Raw genomic sequence first — 13,627 nt, forward strand, 5'->3', positions numbered from 1 at the left:
AGAAAACTAAATCAAGTCCATGAGTGCCAAAGTATAACTTTGAGTATATCCCACCTGAATTTAGAGACCATCTCAAGAAAAGATTTGATGCACTGAACACTAATGACTGAAGACCTGACGAGTTGTGGGATGACATCAAGGACATCATACATGAAGAAAGCAAAAGGATATTAAAAACACAGGAAAAAAAGAAAGACCAAAATGGATGTCACAAGAGGCTCTGAGACTTGCTCTCGAATGTAGAGTAGCTAAAGTGAACGGAAGAAATGATGAAGTAAAAGAGCTGAACAGAAGAGTTCAAAGGACAGTTCGAAAAGACACAATAAAGTCCTATAATGAAATGTGCAAAGACCTGGAGTTAAGAAAACAAAAGGGAAGAACACGCTTGGCATTTCTCAAGTTGAAAGAACTGAAGAAAAAATTCAAGCCTTGAGTTACAATATTAAAGGATTCTATGGGCAAAATATTAAACGACACAGGAAGCATCAAAAGAAGATGGAAGGATTATAGTCACTGTACTAAAAAGAGCTGGTTGAAGTTAACCATTTCAGGAGGTAGTGTGATCAAGAACTGGTGGTACTGAAGGAAGAATTCCAAGCTGCAGTGAAGGCACTGGCAAAAAACAAGACTCCAGGAATTGATGGAATACAAGCTGAGATGTTTCATCAAATGGATGCAACACTTGAAACACTCACTTGTCTACACCAAGAAATCTGGAAGACAGCTACACCTGGCCAACTGACTGGAAGAGATCCATATTTGTGCCCATTTCAAAGAAAGGTGATCTAACAGAATGTGGAAATTATCAAACAGTATCATTAATATAACAAACAAGTAAAACTTTGCTGAAGATAATTCAAAACCGGTTGCAGTGGTATAGCGATAGGGAACTGCCAGAAATTCAATCCAAATTCAGAAGAGGACATGGACATTGCTGATGTCAGATGGATCCTGGCTGAAAGCAGAGAATACCAGAAAGATGTTTACCTGTCTTTTGATGACTGTGCAAAGGCATTAGACTGTGTAGACCATAAGAAATTATGGGTAACATTGTGAAGAATGGAAATTCCAGAACGCTTAATCGTGCTCATGAGGAACCTGTACATAGACCAAGAGGCATTCATTCAAATAGAGCAAGGGGATACCGTGCGGTTTAAAATTAGGAAAGATGTACATCAGGGTTGTATCCTTTCACGATACTTCTTCAATCTGTATGCTGAGCAAATAATCCGAGAAGCTGGACTATTTGAAGAAGAACGTGGCATCAGTATTGGAGGAAGACACATAAACAGCCTGTGAAATGTAGATGATAAAATCTTGCTTGCTGAAAGCGAAGAGGACTTGAAGCGCTTACTGATGAAGATCAAAGACTACAGCCTTCAGTATAGATTATACCTCAATATAAAGAAAACAAACATCCTCACAACTGGACCAATAAGCAACATTACGATAAACGGAGAAAAGACTGAAGTTGTCAAGGATTTCATTTCACTTGGATCCACAATCAATGCCCATGGGAGCAGCGATCAGGAAATCAAAAGATGTGTTGCACTGGGCAAATCTGCTGCAAAAGACCTCTTTAAAGTGTCAAAAAGCAAAGATATCACTTTGAGGACTAAGGGACGCCTGACCCAAGCCATGGTATTTTCAGTTGCCTCGTATGCATGCGAAAACTAGACAATGAATTAAGGAAGAACAAAGAAGAACTGACACCTTTGAATTATGATGTTGGCAAAGAATATTGAATATACTGTGGACTGCCTGAAGAATGAACAACTCTGTCTTGGAAGACGTACAACCAGAATGCTCTTTAGAAGCGAGGATGGCGAGACTTCACCTCACGTACTTTGGACGTTATCAGGAGGGATCAGTCCCTGGAGAAGGACATCATGCTAGGTAAAGTAGAGGGTCAGTGAAAAAGAAGACAACCGTCAACGAGATGAACTGACACAGTGGCTGCAACAATGGGCTCAGACATAGTAACGACTGTGAGGATGGCACAGGACTGGGCAGTGTTTTCATTCTGTTGTACACAGGGTGGCTATGAGTTGGAAGCGACTCGACGGCACCTAACGCTAACATCTTCTTTGAGTTGAATGCACAGAAAAAGATGTAGACTTGTACAGTTTTTTTCCTTTAAATATAAAGGGTATATTTTAGAATGTTTTGTCAACTGAATTTCAGTCTAATAAAATATATACTTCCTACTAGTAGGAAGTAGCAGAACTTACCTTAAAACAACTGTTAAGGCCTCTAGCCTTTCTCATGCATTCGCTCGTTGGGCACCACTTCCATTATCACAAACTATGTCAGCAGACAGGGTTTCCTGCTAGGAAGGTACAGTGAAATGGCGGCCCTCACTGAGACACTAGAGTGTTTTGTAATTTGAAGATACTGAAACAAAGACAAAGATTTCTTAAAATGTTTTGAAATTTCATGTATATGTATGTAAAAATGCTATTTGGCACAGCTAAGTTACTGACTGGTGTAATCATGATTCTTGCTTAGAATGTCATTTGGCACTGTGACATAGCCCCTAATCAGAAAACAAATTGTATTTTAGATGCCTTATAATTTTTTCTGATGCCCTTTTTCAATACAATTAGGCTTTAATGTGTACCACCTTATGTCTGAAAAATACTCTTACTGCTCAGTTATTCACAACACAGCATAGTGGCGGGCCAAATAACCAACATTTATAGCTGGGAGAAAAATCTCACTATCTTTAAGATGAAATCTCCAAAGTGCCAAACTGAGTCATGCCTTAAAAAAGTTAGGCACCATTTCTGCTTCATACTATGAAATAGCTGCTATGCTCTCCCAACTTCTGGGAGAAGTATTAAGTCAAAGCCAGACAGGTAGAACTGTAACAGAGAAAGATGCTCTTAGTTTTGAAAGCCGGCTGTGTCGTCCATACCTCACACCTGGAAAAGTACGCTATGGTTCAGCTAGCCCTCACTACACTCGTTTGTTTGGCTTTTTCCCCCTCATTAGATTTTTTAAAAATGTTTTTAGAATTAAGAATTTCAAACATACACAAAAATAAATGGAATAATATAATGAACACCTACGTACCCTTCACTCAGCTTACATTTGATTTTAAATAATTTTTTTTTTCCTACTCATACTAATATATAAGGAGAAGTCTTAATCAAATTACAAGTAAGCTCCCTGTGTGGGAAAATAGTTAGTAAAAAAACAAAATCAAACCGGGTCCTTGGATTACCTCGGTTTGGGCCAAATGAGGGAAGCAAATAAATGAAAATAGTAAATATGGTTTTACTTCAACTACAGAGACAAAGAGAAGCTTCTATTCCCAAATCTATACTGAAAAGGTTGTAGAGAATTGTATTCAAGTGGTATACAGAAGGCTCTATTTCTATTTGAAAATGTGCTTCTGTTTGTCTCTTCCGACAATTTTGAAAATAAGTGTTTCACTTTGCTTGTCGGAACTCTGACAAGCTTTATCAGTGTTTCTTAAACTATATCCCTTGTCAGCCATTTCAGAATCAACTAGGGTACTATTTAAAATACATACTAAATCACAGTCTCTAATGGTGGGTTCTAGCATCTGCACTGCCTATAAGCCATGGCCAAGTGGAACAAGAGTCCTGTGACCTATGACAAAGGTGACCTGAAACTTGGGGGATAATTAGTACAAGACCCTTGAACTGAGTCTCCACAGGTGAAGAGCTGAAGGGCTAACCTGCTCTCAGTAGCACAATGGAGGGCAACCCTTCTTTCTTCTTAATCTCTGCATCATTATGAGTTTCAAAGGATACAAACAGATACTTTATCAGAGTTCTATACTGAAGAAACTCACTATTAAAAATGCAAATGAAGTCTCTACACACACACACACACACACACACACACACACACACACACAGACTTTACTTTTTATCACATGAACTGCAGTTCCCAATTGTTACCTGTACTGACGAAAGTACACATATTCTAGTTTTCAGTATGCCCGTCAATATATCCATATAGAATCTCAAGATTTTTTTCAAACTTCCAATGAACTGACTTGCTACAAATCTGAAGGATCAACTAGTGAGACTGGAATTTGCCCTGCTTTCCACTCTGGTCTGCTCTGCCAGCCTCCTCAATGGTGGATCCAGAAGAGGCACCTGCAGAGGGAGGAAGAAGTCCCTAGAAGCATACTCCCAGCACTCTGATGTAATACAATGTAATGATGGGGTTTACATTAGTCTCTTGTGGCTGCTGTAACAAATCTCCACAAACTTGGTGGCTTGAAACAACAAAAATTTCTTCTCTCACAGTTCTGCAGGCCAAAAGTCTGGAACCAGTGTTACTAAGATGAAATCAAGGTGTAGGTAGGGCCATGTTCCCTCTGGAGGCTCAAATGGAGACTCTGTTTCTTGTCTCTTCCAGTTTCTGGTGGCTGCTGGCATTCCTTGGCTTGTGGCCACATCACTCCAATCCTCAAGGCCAGCTTCTTCAAATCTCTCCACTCTGTCCTCACATTGCCTTCATGTTTGTGTGTCTCTGCCTCTCTTATAAAAATATATGTGATTGCACTCGGATGATCCAGGACAATCTCCCCATCTCAAGATCCTTAACTTAATCACACCTGCAAAGACCCTTTTTTGCCAGATAAGGTGACATTCACAGGTTCTGGGGGTTAGAAGCCCTGGTTGCACAGTGGTTAAGTGCTACAGCTGCTAACCAAAAAGTCGGCAGTTCAAATCCACCAGCCACTCCTTGGAAACCATATGGGGCAGTTCTACTCTGTCCTATAGGGTCACTATGAGTCAGAATCGACTTGACAGCAGGGTTGGGTAGAGATCAGGACATGGGTATCTTTTGGGGGCCATTTTTCAGCCTACCACAGGGTTTCTAACCTTTGTCAGCCTCTTCTGTTGATGCTCAAATGTTTCTTTTCAGTAAAATTAGTTGATTTGCCTAAAATTTTTTGTGTGTCCTCATTATTGATACTACCTTGAAGTGTCTTACCTTCCACAGTGGCATTCAGGTTTAATGGGTAGGATTTGATGGAGTTCCTGAACATCTCTTGCTCTCAGCTTCTCATCTTCGACCTCATACTTCTGCTTCCTGGCCTTTGTCTCTGGTCATTGCAATCTTGTTCCCTTTTCCTATTTTCTTTACAGACATTTGGGATGCCACTGGCATCAACATCAAGGCACTGTCAATCTAAGGAATGCCATGGAATGCAGGAGGGATGCCTGTGAGCTCAAACTTGCTTAGCAGGTCATTATCCCTGGTCATTGCTCATTCACCTTGGTGTGCTCAGAGTGAAGTCTGTATCTGCTTGATGGGAAAGGCGGTTTTAAGCTTGTTCACAACAGTCATGAATTCATTAGCAGTTTTAATACCAAGAGGAAAGGACTGACATCCAAGAGCAGCAACTCCTAAATATTTTCAGATTTATCTCCAGATAAAATAGATGCCTACAAAGCTCCATCATAAATGATGCAGGTATCATGCCATTGTTTATTTTCTTGCCACTGAATAAGTACTAGAGAAGTTTCTGAATCTTGGGATATGTGGGGAGCGACCCACAATGATGGCATCTTGATCTGCAACTTATCTACAATGGCATTATGCAGGGCTTTCTGCACAGGATCCAGGACACTACAGAATAATTCAGCCTTCAGTTTTTTCAAATTGGGCAGGTAATGGAAGTGTAGAAGCTGGCTATTTCATAGTTGGAATCAACCTCATACTACCATGGGTGCTGGAAGAGAATGCACATAGTACATTCACAAGCCCCAGAGAGGTGGTGGACGGCCCTCTTTCTCGCACTGACGTTCTCCTTATACTTGAGCTTGAACTCACCAATGAAGTGAATGACCATTTGGTCATTAAAATCTTCTCTATCTTAGTGTAGTGGGTATGTCTTATTATAGACTTTCCTTGAAAGATCCATTTTAATAGTGAGTCTGGACACATCAAAAGTGCCATCTCCTAGGTTAAAGACAAAAACATTTCTTTTGGCTCCAACCTTCTTGCCTAGCCCATAAACAGCAGCAGCAGTTGACTCAGTGATTTGGAACACATATGGCTTGACACTGGGAGTCATTCAAGTAAGCTGGTCTTGTAATGACAATGTAACAACCTTCCCGAGGGTACACTTTTGCAATTTCCTTTCTCTTTATGGGAACCGTAAAAACTACCTCCTCTGAATGTAAGATTTTATCACATCATATATGATGGGACAACTGAGACAATTTGCATCACCTAATCAAATATTTGGTTTTGAAAACTGTATTAGTGGGTGTCATGGATTGAACTGTGTCCTCCAAAAATATCTGTCATCTTGGCTGGGTCATGATTCCCAGTACTGTATACCTGTGTAATCTGATGTGATTTCCTTATGCGTTGTAAATTCAAGCCCTATGATCTAATAAGATGGATTAGCGGCAGTTATACTGATGAGGTATACAAGATTGGATAGCGTCTTAAGCCAGTCTCTTTTGAGATATAAGAGAGAGAAGTGAGCAGAGACACGTGGAAACCTCATACCACGAAGAAAACAGTGCCGGGAGCAGAGCGCGTCCTTTGGACCTGACGTTCCTGCGTAGAGAAGCTCCCAGACCAAGGGAAGATTGATGACATGGACCTTCCTCCAGAGCCAATGAAGAAAGCGTTCCCCTGGATCTGATGCTATAAATTTGGACTTGTAGCCTACTGGACTGTGAGAGAATAAACTTCTCTTTGTTAAAGCCATCCACTTCTGGTATTTCTGTTACAGCAGCACTAGATGACTGAGACAGTGGGATTCACTGCCACTTGATTATTTGAAGAAGCAAGAGCAATAGATCTGTGCAATAAGGGCAGCATAACTTGGGGCACTCCTGTTTTCCTCATCATTGGCAATCATACCCACATTCCAGTACTAGATGAGTTTTACTCAGGAATGGTCTAAGAATAGGTTCCTTCAGTGACGCTGCTGAGCAGAATAGGTTTGGCCTGTTTGAGACAGGTATAGACAGAAAAGCTGTGCTGTACTCAACGAGTATAGCATTTTTTAAAGAAATCTATAAAGCACATTTTTGATCTGGATTCCTTGATAAGTCCTTCAATGCCTTGACCTACAGTTAGTTTGGGTTTTTGTTGAAATCTGTTGCAGGTTGAGTTCTCCAGGAAGCAGACTCTGAGATGGAGTGCCTTTAGGATCAACATCTAAGGGAGAAAGTAGGACTGGGTAGAGGTAGAAGCTGATCTAAAATGCAGGCCCACTGACAGCCTTGGCCACCCCATAGGGCTCTCTGGAGCTAGCATGACCCTTCAGCATTAGCCTAAGATGACCAGGTGTTTACATTCCTTCATCTATCAGTTCCTGGATGTGGGTACCTGGGGAAGGGGCATGGCAGTAGATGAGAGGACTCTTTGCAGCTGAGGTGATCCTTGAAGGGCTTGACGGCTGAAGGCTCTCTGTCAACAGCACTCTCAGCAGCAGCGCAACAAGTCCTTCATTGAAGGGGGATTTGGCTGGTGTATCTCAAAATCCGCCACAACTCTGTTTTCTGGACATTAAAGTCTGAATCATCTGTCGTGTGCATTCCTACTTTATCTACCCAGGTACTGTGGCTATCAGGATACAGAGAGGAAAAATAAAGATTGGGTCTTAAGCTTTTCAAGTCATTTCACCCTTTAAGAATGTATGGTAAACTATGGATGTTCGCCCCAGAAAAAAATGCATATATACACACACACAAAATTTGCATATAATTTCAGGAGGTTCAGAGATTCTCATACTTCCTATGGACCTCAGGTTAAGAGTTTCCAGTAAAGCAATCTAGCAAGGAACATTTAATGGACAACTGAAAAATTAAATAAAGGAAAAAAAAAATCAATGAATGATACTTTCCTCTGCTCTCTATTTCTTAAGATGTCTGTTGTATTCTGTTTCCCAAAACCCCCTCCAGGATTACTATTAACCTATCTAACACACAAGGAGCCCTGGTGGTACAATGGTTAAAGCGCTTGGCTGCCAACCAAAAGGTCAGCGGTTTGAATCCACCAGCTGCTCTGCAGGAGAAAGATGTGGCAGTCTGCTTCCCTAAAGATTTACAGCCTTGGAAACCCTATGGGGCAGTTCTATTTTGTCCTATAGAGCCGCTGAGTCAGAATTGACTTGATGGCAATGGTTTTTCTGGTTTTGGTTTATCTAACATGCACCTTGAAAGCAAGATGTGTAGTAAGCCTCATGTCATCGTTGTTGGGTACCCTTGAGTCGATTCTGACTCATAACAACCCCATGTGACAGAGTAGAACTGTCCACAGGGTATTCTTGGCTGTAATCTTTACGGAAGCAGGGAATGTTTATGCAAGCAGCCACCACAGAGTGGCTGGGTGGATTCAAACCACCAACTTTTTTGTTATCAACTGAGTGTTTAACCATTGCACCACCAGGGTTCCTTCAATAAGCCTCACGGAAGCTGTCTCTCAATTCTGCCATCACCAACAAAAACAGCATGAAATATAGTAACAGGGTCTGTGTGGCACTGGGGCTTAGGGATACTTCTGATGGCACTGGCTAAAAACAGAGGCTGTGTATGGTCCTGCTCCTTAATCATTAGCTACCTATTTTCCACATTGTTCTAAGCCTTCCTCAGCAACCAAAAAAACAAATGACCCAGCTCTCCAGAGCACTTTCCCCTCCAACTTTTATTGCTTTAAGTGGTATACAAGTAACAGCTAGATATTTAGCCCATTAAAAGCCTGGCTCAAAAGGGCCCTAAGGAAGCAGTATTCTCAAGAAGCTGGGTCTTGGAGAGTAGTATTACTAGAGTACTGTACTACCCAATGCACGCCATGACTGCTACTCATGACACACGTCAGACACTGCCTCTGCACAGTGACTTTAAAAAGTCCTGGTCCAGACTGCTTACTGAGGAGAATGAAGCTGCAGCTAAAACATTCTCTGGAGAGGGCAGTACTGAACTTACTTTTTAAACTAGCAATGCCTTTTCTATATTATAATTTCCCATGTTTTCTTCAACCAACAGTTCACATAGACAGCTCCAATAAGACAGAATGAAAAAACCACGGAGATAACAAGTGACAAGACTTAAAGCAGTGAAGAAAGTTTTCCTTCCCATGGTATCTTTGAGGGTAATGAACTATATTACAAATTAATCTGAGAAATTTAAAAAAAAAAAAAACACTCTCTAGAACAGAGGTTCTCAACCAGGGGCAATTTTGCCCCTCAGAAGACATGTGGCAATGTCTGGAGACATTTTTTGGTTGTCACTGACTTGGGAGAGTACTACTGGAATCTAGAGGGTAAAGGCCAGGAATGCTGCTCAGCATCCTACAATGTAGACAGCAGTCCTCATAATAAAAAAATTATTTTCCCCAAAACATCAACAATTAGTTCCAAGGCTGAGAAACTCTAACATAGACCACATGAGATGAATTTCAAGTTTGATTCGTTGGGAGCATTTCTGCTGCTCTACTTTACAGGTAAAGTGAAAGTGGTGCTCATGATGGTTAAAAAAAAAATATCACTACAAGGAGGCAGGGACAAGATGACAGAATAGTCAGATGGATTCCTATGTCCCTCTTACAACAAAGACCTGAAAAAACAAGTGATTTGATTGTATGTGAATATCTAGGAGCCCTGAACAAGGCAAAGTTGAGTGGTGGGGGGAGAGACAGATGGTGTGGAAGCAGCAAGGAGTTGCCTGACCTGACCCAGCAGGAGCCGCAGCCCTTCAGCCTGGATCAGCTCGGGTTGTGCAGAGAGGTGGGCATACAGCTCCGCTTGCTCGCTTGCTGGGGAGGCAGTTTCTACATCGAGAGAGATCCCGCAGCAGAGATTCTGCTTGGATACTCCGAACCAGTGGAAAGCAGCACCCAAGTGGCTAAAGATAAGTACATGCGTGTGGCCTTTCGCGGGCATTTAAACAAAACAAAACAAAAAAAACATTTGGTAAATACCTCTCTCCCATTTACCTCCTCCCTCCCCACTCTGCACCAGGTATGGCCGGCTTCAGCAATCTCTGAGTCCCCTGGGCCGGAAGTAGATCCCATAAGGTGCCCTGACACATTCTCCTGGCCTTGGAGAGGGAACAAATTAACAAACGGAAAAAATAAGCTACTGGCTCCACTAAGCCAGGAACTCAGGGTTGGCACAGCTCCTTTGCCCAGGCACAGGCATCAGGGGTCTGCAGACTTTGAGTGCCTTCCACCCCTGTATAGACTTGTGTGGACCCATACCAATAGCGTAAGCCCTCACTACCACAGTACAGTAGGGTAAACACCTGAAGTCTAACTTCAACTGTTTTGGCTGTCAAGTGGCAGATTTGTGACGCTTGACACTGCTATGCCCTTTAAGCAGGTGCCTCACCTGTCCGCATCAGGGGCTTGAGGACTGGTGGCTCCACCCATGCCACCTAGCCACCTGCAACAGGGCTCCAAGATTAAGTGGTGCCCCCAGTCTTTACAGCAACAGGGTAGGGTGCTCACAGTCCGGCTGCAAAACACACCTACCTGCTTGCTCGAGGGAACAGGGCAACGCTTTCCTTTCAGACACTCAGGGGCAGCCGTCAGCCCCCTACCTTGCTCAGCGCGTGACCCTCTACCGCAGCCAGATACCTGTGCCTACACCAATCACCCATGCCTCTCTAAGACTGTAGGTGAGAGCCTGCACCACACACTTGGTGACTGACTGCCTGGACACCTGAGCTGAATCCATACAGGAAAATTTAACGGAATCCTGGGCACACATACTTAGTTACAGACCTAACTACCTGGTGATAGGATGTTAGAGCTTCAAAGGTGCCAACAATCAAACTAGTATACACGAGGAGCCTATTTGGGCATAACAAAACAAGAAGCTAGAACACACTAAACAAATATAAAATTATAATAACTTATTGATGGCTCGGAGACAACAGTCAGTATCAAATCACATAAAGAGGCAGTCCATGATGGCTTCAGGAAGCTCCCAAAATAAAGAATCAATAAATTTTCTGGAGAAAGAGAATTTCTTGGAATAACCAGAGGCAGAATACGAAAGATTAATATACAGAACTCGTTCAGAAATCAGAAAGGAAATTCATCAAAACACAGAGAAAGCCAAAGAACACACAGACAAAGTAGTAGCAGAACTTAAAAAAGTTATTCAAGAGCATAATGACAAATTTAATAGGCTGTAAAAATCCACAGAGAGGCAGCAATCAGAAATCCAGAAGATTAACAATAAAATTTCAGAATTAGACAACTGAATAGACAAGTCATAGGAGCAGAATTGAGGCAGTAGAAGTCAGAATTGGTGACATTGAAGAAAAAGCACTTGACGCCAACGTATTTTGGGAAAAATCAGATAAAAGAATTAAAAAGAACAAAGAAACTCTAAGAGTTATGTGGGACTCTATCAAGAGAAATAACCTACAAGTGATTGGAGTACCAGAACAGGGGGGATAACAGAAAACACAGAGAGAATTGTTGAAGATTTGTTGACAGAAAACTTCCCTGATACTCTGAAAAATGAGAAGATACCTATCCAAGATGCTCATTGAACCCCACATAAGGTACATCCCAAAAGAAAATCACCAAGACATATTATAATAAAACTTGCCAAAACCAAATATAAAGAGAGAATCATAAGAGCAGCTAGGGATAAATGAAAAGTCATCTACAAAGGAGAGTCAGTTAGAATAAGCTTGGACTACTCAGCAGAAACCATGCAGACAAGAAGTCAATGAGATGACATATATAAAGCCTTGAGGGAAAAACACTGCCAGCCAAGAATCATATATATAGCAAAATTGTCTCTCAAATATGATGGTGAAATTAGGGCATTTCCAGATAAACAAAAGTTTAGGGAATTTGCAAAAACCAAACCAAAATTACAAGAAATACTAAAGGGAACCCTCCAGTTAGGAAATCAACAACATCAGATAATAACGCAAGTTAAAACACAGGACAGAGCAACCAGACATAGACTCAGATAGGGAAGTCACAAAAATACATCAAAGCTAAAACATTGAAAATAGGGAAACAGGGATATCAATATGTAAAAAATGACAACATTAAAACAAAAAAGAGGGACTTAAAAAATGTAGACACAGATTTTTCATATGGAGGGGAAGTTAAGGCGATATAAAGACATAAAAGACTGGTATGAACTTAGAAAACTGGGGTATATATTGAGGTAACCACAAAGGAAAATCAAAATAAAAAACTAGAAAAATATAAAGACTCAGCAAACACAAAATGAACAACAATGAAACAGATGAAAACAATACATAAAGAAAAATGATTCAGCACAGAAAACGAAGGGGAACAAAGAAACTGTCAACAACACACACAAAAAAGATATCAAAATGACAGCACCAAACTCATACATATCAATAATTACGCTGAATGTAAACAGGCTAAATGCACCAATAGAGACAGAGAGTGGCAGACTGGATTAAAAAACAGGATCTGTCTATATGCTGCCTACAAGAGACACACCTTAGACTTAATGACACAAACAAGCTAACACTCAAAGAGTGGAAAAAAACATATCAAGCAAACAACACTCAAAAAAGAGCAGGAGTAGCAATATTAATCTCTGACAAAATAGACTTTAAAGTAAAATCCACCACAAAGGATAAGGAGGGACACTATATAATGATTAAAGGGTTAACACACCAGGAAGACATAAGTATAAGAAATATTTATGCACCCAACGATAGGACTCCAAAATACATAAAACAAACTCTAACAGCACTGAAAAGAGAGACAGGCAGATCCACAACAGTAGTGGGAAACTTCAACACGCTACTTTCAGTGAAGGACAGAACGTCCAGAAAGAAGTTCAACAAAGACACGGAAGATCTAAATACTACAATCAACGAACTTGATCTCATAGACATATACAGAACACTCCACCCAACAGCAGCGAAGTATACTTTCTTTTTCAATGCACATGGAACATTCTCCAGAAGAGACTACATATTAGGCCATAAAGCAAGCCTTAAAAAACTCCAAAACTTCGAAATATCACAAAGCGTGTTTTCTGACCATAAAGCCATAAAAGTAGAAATCAACAACACAAAAAGCAAGGAAAAAAAATCAAACACATGGAAACTGAACAACACCTTGCTCAAAAACTACTGGGATACAGAATAAATTAAGGATGGAATAAAGAAATTCACAGAATCAAACGAGAATGAGAACACATCCTATCAGAACCTTTGGGACACAGCAAAAGCAGTGCTCAGAGGTCAGCTTATAGCAATAAACGCACACATCAAAAAAGAACAAAGGGCCATAATCAAAACATTAACTCTACAACTGGAACAAGTAGAAAGACAAGCAGCAAAAGAAGCCCTCACGTGCCAGAAGAAAGGAAATAATAAGAATTAGAGCAGAATTAAATGAAATAGAGAATAGAAAAACAACTGAAGGAGTTAACAAGACCAAAAGTTGGTTCTTTTAAAAGATCAACATAATTGATAAACCATTAGCCAAACTGACAAAAGAAAAGCAGGAGAGGAAGCAGATAACCCGTATAAGAAATGAGATGGGTGATATCACAACAAATCCAAATGAAATTAAAAGAATCATAACAGAATACTATGAAAAACTGTACTCTAACAAATTTGAAAACCTAGAGGAAATGGACAAATTTCTAGAAACT

General features: G+C 40.7%; 1 protein-coding gene across 3 annotated transcripts in view; it reads right to left on the reverse strand.

Annotated features, from left to right (window-relative positions):
• Window positions 1–13,627, reverse strand: part of PDSS1 (decaprenyl diphosphate synthase subunit 1) — a 56,208-nt gene that overhangs the window by 28,802 nt on the left and 13,779 nt on the right. The window contains exon 1 of one of the 3 annotated variants that reach the window (XM_023735019.1): window positions 2,232–3,862. The exons of the other annotated variants lie outside the window; for them this stretch is intronic. The gene's annotated coding sequence lies outside the window, so the exon portion shown is untranslated. Of the gene's footprint in view, window positions 1–2,231; window positions 3,863–13,627 lie in introns of those variants that run through there. 3 annotated transcript variants of the gene reach the window in all.

The sequence above is a fragment of the Trichechus manatus genome, unplaced genomic scaffold (genome assembly GCF_000243295.1).
Source record: "Trichechus manatus latirostris isolate Lorelei unplaced genomic scaffold, TriManLat1.0 scaffold00075, whole genome shotgun sequence".
Classification (NCBI taxonomy): Eukaryota; Metazoa; Chordata; class Mammalia; order Sirenia; family Trichechidae; genus Trichechus; species Trichechus manatus.